The sequence below is a fragment of the Etheostoma spectabile genome, chromosome 24 (genome assembly GCF_008692095.1).
Source record: "Etheostoma spectabile isolate EspeVRDwgs_2016 chromosome 24, UIUC_Espe_1.0, whole genome shotgun sequence".
NCBI lineage: Eukaryota > Metazoa > Chordata > Actinopteri > Perciformes > Percidae > Etheostoma > Etheostoma spectabile.
In genome coordinates, this window is record NC_045756.1 from 9,239,052 (window position 1) to 9,245,096 (window position 6,045).

At 39.5% G+C, this 6,045-nt stretch overlaps 1 protein-coding gene across 1 annotated transcript in view; it reads right to left on the reverse strand.

Annotated features, from left to right (window-relative positions):
• Positions 1-4,929: 4,929 nt before the first annotated feature.
• The window catches only part of kynu (kynureninase), a 23,040-nt gene continuing 21,924 nt past the window's right edge, over positions 4,930-6,045 (reverse strand). The window contains exon 16 of the mRNA XM_032506531.1: positions 4,930-4,941. The gene's annotated coding sequence lies outside the window, so the exon portion shown is untranslated. The remainder of the gene's footprint in view (positions 4,942-6,045) is intronic.

The following is a 6,045-nucleotide window of genomic DNA, read 5'->3' on the forward strand; positions in this document are numbered from 1 at the left end:
TGGTTCAAACAGTGAGTGGTCTTATGCACTCTGACTGAAACCACCTGAATCTAGTAGTGAGATGAAAGCAGTACTAAGGCTATCGTTGTCGACGTCCACATGGATATAAAATCTCCTACAATAAGTACTCTGTCTGATTTAAGGACCACACCTGATAAAAACTGAGAATTCAGATAAAAATTCTGAATCTGGTCCTAAAAAACACCAAATCTAATTGGCTGTAATGTTTTCCTGATGGATGTTGAAGATTAAGAACAAGGCTTTCAAACGAGTTCTAATTTAGTTTAGGATTAATTAGCAAGCTTGAATCAAAGATGGCTGCAGCCCCCCCCCCCCCCCTGTATACATCTAAACTACAATATACCAACAAACATGACATTTACTTTAAAAGATTGTTTGTGTAGCTAGTGTTTGTGTGTATGTAGTATTTATTATACAGGTGATTGATTGACTGATTGATTTTTTGATTTGACCACCTAAATATAAAAATATGAAAACTACTGTACTCTGTCATACATTAAAATACATAAATAGTTGCGGATGACATAATGAAGCCCAAAGACTTCTTTTCTAGTTGGTCCCTATCAGGGCAGGGGGGGAGGACAAGTGGCAGCAACCATCAATCATTCATCTTACGTTAAATAAATTCATCCATGTTACACAACATAATTAACATTAGGTAATGACTATGATTATGATTATGATGATTACCTGTCTCCAGGTGCAGGTTTGTCTTTAGGGTTTCCTCCCCCAGCCACTGTACCATCCTGAGTTAACCCACGTAGCTTTGGGGTTGCCTTCTTCCTCCTTCCCAGCCGTTGTGGTGGTTCTCACACCACCATGAAGCAGAGAGTGGTGAACAAAGCAGCATGCACTCACAACTACAGCTCTACTATCCCCAACTACTGCACTGACGCATCACACGCCCTGCAAGCACACACCACACACACCACACACCACACACACACACACACCACACACACACACCACACACCACACCACGACACGACACACAGATACACAGACAAATGCTCAACTCTGACCCCACCTCCCACCCTTTTACGATCTTAACCTTGGATTGGCATGTTCAATCTGAATATTTAATGGACACTTAATACAGTACATTAACAGCCCATGTACACAAATCTAACTATATTGTTGTTGCTGTGGGGCAAAGTGAGACATGCCTTCAATCCAATGCCATGTATGTAGATATTATGTTTATTGTCCATTTCTTTCACTGTCTATGGACAAATAGCTCAGCTTATGCAACCCCCTGCTTCTTGTCGGGGTTCCTGGTCATCCCTGACGGGGTGGATTTGCTAGAATAACCGCTCGCTCTACATTGGTATTTATACCTCCCGTATGTCTCTCTTTACTGACCTGCTTGTGTTGTGTGTCCAACTATTGTGCTTTCGAAACCCACCCAACTCTACCTCTGATTGGCTTACCGTGAAGTTTGCACAGCATTAAGAAGAGACGCTGGACAGGCGCGTTAGGAAGGATGGCTCTGTTGTTCACTCCAGCAACGCAGAGGAACGGACCATGACAATGACCGCCATCCACTGCACAGCACGTTATTAAACAGAGGACATGTTTTTTCTCAGAAAGTCATAGTATGTTTGAAAAAATCATAAGTCATAGTATAGTATGTCAAGAAAAATAATGGATAAGTAGTATAGTATGTGGAGAAAAAAAAGTCAGGATAGTATGTTGACAAAAGCAATAGATAGTATTCAAAAAAAGTATAATACCATCTTAAAGTCATAAAAAAAAGCCAGTCAGTGCGTTTGATAACTTGTACACATGCAAAACTGACCTTTTGACTTTTCATGACTTATTTGAAATTCCCACGTCCCATATTCAGCAGGCCGACTCCCAAGGTGCGTTGAATTTAAGGTTCAACAGTTAAAGCGAAAAGCTCAGACAAGCTCTCAACACTATGTACAGGTGTGAGATCAGATGGATTACAGTATGCAATGCTGGTTTGAAGAATACAGGGATGAGAGAGTTTTGTTGAATTTGGGTCTAACCGTTGAAGCTGAAATTAAGGACGTTTTAGCGATTAGGCAAATCCACGCTAAAACCTCTGGAAGTGTGTCAGGTCTGATGGCTCTGCGTAATACAGCTGGTTTGGAGAACACGGGTTGGGTTCGAGCCTGAGCTGTGTGAACTTTTAAGCTCTAACTAAATGAAGTGAGAATGAAGATGTCAAAAATACCAAAACAGTCAATTAAACAATCAGACTGTTTGGCTTTGAGCGATACAACACTGTTGAAGACCTGGCTGCGTAGTCCAAAAGTCATTCAAAGTCATAGTAAAATATGTCACAGTATAATATCCATCTTCAGCCGCTTATCTTATATCTTCAAAACAAATCCTTGTTATTATTTTGAAAAAAGTCATAGTATAGTATGTCCAAAACAAGTGCTGCGTTAAATTGTTAGGTCTAACAGTTAAAGCCAAACCACTCAATACTGAAAGTGTGTCAGGTTGTGTGTGTAGATGGTGTGCAGACTTTTACGCTCTAACAAAAATGGAAGTGAAAATAAAGATTAATGAAGATTTTTAAGTTCTAAATTAAAAGTAATTTGCCTAGAATGTCAAAACACCGGGAGAAACCACTGATGGTGTGGCAGAGATAGTGTAGAGGTTATTGCCGAGTAATGGAACGCGTGCAGGTGCAGGTTCAAGACTGGGATAAAGCAAGGAGAATAGACAGGAAAGTAAGAGATTGATAGGAAAAGTAGTCAAGAAATAAGAGTAGAGGAAGGAAAAGGGGTTGGAGATAGAATGTAGGAAAAGGAGAAGAGGTGGACATAGGAGAGGAGTATTAGAAAAGTAACATCGTATGAGTTAGAAGAGAGGTGAGTGATCAGATAGATAGGAAGGAGCTACACTGAGAGGAAAAAGGAATAGTGGTGTATGAGCGAACAGGGTGGAGATGAGTTAGAAGTGATAGGTATAGGGGTAGTTGTGTGAAGCGATCAGTAAGATAGGGAGTTGGTGGGTTGCAGGGGAGAGAGAGAGAGCTCTGCGGCTGTGGATGTGGCAGGACTGGTGGGCAGCAGAGCATGTGGTGGGTAGATGTAAGAGGTGAAGAATAGGTAGTGGGAATAGTGACAACAGGGGAGGGTAGGAGAGATGCTGCAGATAAATAAGGGTGTAAATTATTGTCCCTCATTTAGCTATCAGTATACCCTCCTCTTCCTACCCCACTACCTCCCTGTCACTGTTACCTCTCAGTGCCTATCATTTATTTCTGGCTGCTTCCCTCTCCATGTCTTGACACACCCTCGCAGAGCCCTCCTACCTGACTGATCTTGACTCACCCTACTCCCTGAGCTCTCCTCATACCCATCTCGTCGCACTAAGTAGCCTCTGTCTTTCTGATCACCCTATATACAGACCCACTATTATCTCTACTTTTCTAAAACCCCCCTCTCTTATCTTTCTAGTATCGTCTTCCTTACCCCCTCTCCTATTTAATTTTCTTACTGCTTTTCCATCTACCACTCTACCTTCTAGTCTCCTTGCTTTACACGGTCTTGAACCCTGCACCTCCAGCGTTCCGTTACTCGCATAACCGCTACACTATCTACGCTACACCATCATGTTCTCCCGGTGCTTTTGACATTCTCAGCAATTTTACTTTAATTTAGAACTTAACACACACTCTCATGAGATTGAACCCCCAACCCTGCGTTTCCTCCAACCAGCATTGCATCACTCTAAGCCAAACTGTCTGCTACAGTATCACCCTTCTCTCTTGTTTTTGACATTCTCAGGTCAATTCTATTTAATTTAGAACTTAAAAGCCATAACACACACCATGATTTTGAACCCACGACCCTGTGTTCTTCCAACTTGTGTATCATCTGAGCCAACCTGTCTGATACCTTGACGTTTGTGTCGTCTCGTATGTTTGACATTCTCAGGTCAATTTTACTTTAATTCAGAACTTAAAAGTTATCACACATGTCATGAGGATTGAACCCCCAACCCTGCGTTCCTCCAACCAGCATTGCTTCGCTCTAGCCAACCTGTCTGCTTCTGTCTGACTGTTATTGTATTGTTACTTTTTTTCATACTATCTGGTTTGACATACAATACTATGATGTTTCAGCATACTATACCGACTGTTTAATTACTTTTTTTACTACTATCCTATGATTTGTTTTTCCAATACTGTACATTACTTGTATAGATTTTATACATTTTAACTATGACTTTATATACTTTTTTGACATACTATGACAATTTTTGACATACTATACTATGACATTTTTCCACATACTATCCATGACCATTTATTGACTTTATTGAACATCCTACACTTGGTGACTTTTGCTTTACAATGATAGAAGAGCCGACATTTTTCAACAACTAGGACTTTTTTTCAACATGCTATACAATTTACTTTTTTATACTTTTTGACATTTTACTTCAACTTTTAATAATTTTTTGACATTTATACTATGACTTTTTGATAACTTTTTTTGATTACTATATTATGACTTTTTCGACATACATATAAATATCTTGTATATTTTTTCCGACTATTTTACTATACTTTTAATGATGTTTGACAACAAACTATCACATTACTTTTTACCTTGGCATATTTTACTTTGAGTTTTTTCAACATACTATCTACAACTTTTGTAACATTTTTCCAACAGTATGCAGACTTTTTATACATCTATACTAAGACTTTTTTTGACATACTGTTTTTTTTACATACACGTTTTCTGCATACTATACTGACTTTTTTTTCGACATACCTTTGACATACTATGACTTCTGTTTTTTGACATACTATACTATGATTTTTTCGACATACTATACTATACTTATCAATTTTTGACATACTATACTACAACCTTTTCAGAAATATCTCTGGATTGACAACGATCCAGGCTTGAGGACATCTATAGACATCTATAAACTCAGCAGAGAGTTTAGTAGTCATTGGTTATGGTTTGCCCACCCCCTGGTAGCCGCGCCCTTTATATCTAATGCCCCGTTTGATGCAGACTATTGTGTGACGTATCATTGAACGAAGCAAGAGGTCCATTTTCATTGGTCATGGTCTGCCCCGCCCACTGTGCTTCAGCCATGCCCCATTTCACAGCTGAAGAACATTACTACGTATGATGACTTTTGACAAACTATACATTACTTTTATAACTTGGACATATTTTACTATTAATGATTCTTTGACATACTAACGACAACTTTTTTAAAATTTTTCCAACATACTATCAATATTTTTGACATACTATACAATTACTTTTTAACCTTTTTTAACATTTATATTACTTTTAGGATTTTTTTTTTAGACATATTATAGCACTTTTGTCCCCCCCCCCTCTCTAAAGCCGAGCCGAGTGTACATACAGAACGGTCCATTGGATTGGTTAGGACCATAGACTGTATTATAGGACCAAGACTATATTAAGGACCATAGACTGTATTATAGGACCATAGACTGTATTAAAGACCATAGACGTGATAGGACCATAGACTGTATTAAAGTGTGTAGCTGTATTATGGCAGCTTGGCTGTACATTTCCATGCGTGATTTAAAAAATACATACATGTAATCTGAGTTTTTGTGTGTGTGATTGTCACACACAAGTTGTATGGATTGTTTTGTCTACTGGGGTTTTTTTTGTAGTCACTTCCATGCTTGTGTTGAGATGCACTCAGAATCGATAATTTTTACCTTTTATAACAACGTCCTGTCATCTCCAGTTCAACCATGCTTCTTTTCCAAGATCAGATGTAGTACGAATTCGGATGAAATAACATATTCAAATAAGAATGTGACAGGCGTCACCTTCTGTTATTGTGGGGGTGAGGGGTGGGGATGTTATTTAAAAGCCCACACTGTCAGAGTCAGTGAAATGGGAGCCTTCCTGGCTCTGTGTGTGTGGGACGGACCATATGATCCCCCAACGGGGAGGCGTGTACGAGGTCTAGGCAGTGGAGAGGCTATGTACCGGCGGAGGAGGCGACACACACTCGGCTCCTCTTTCTGCC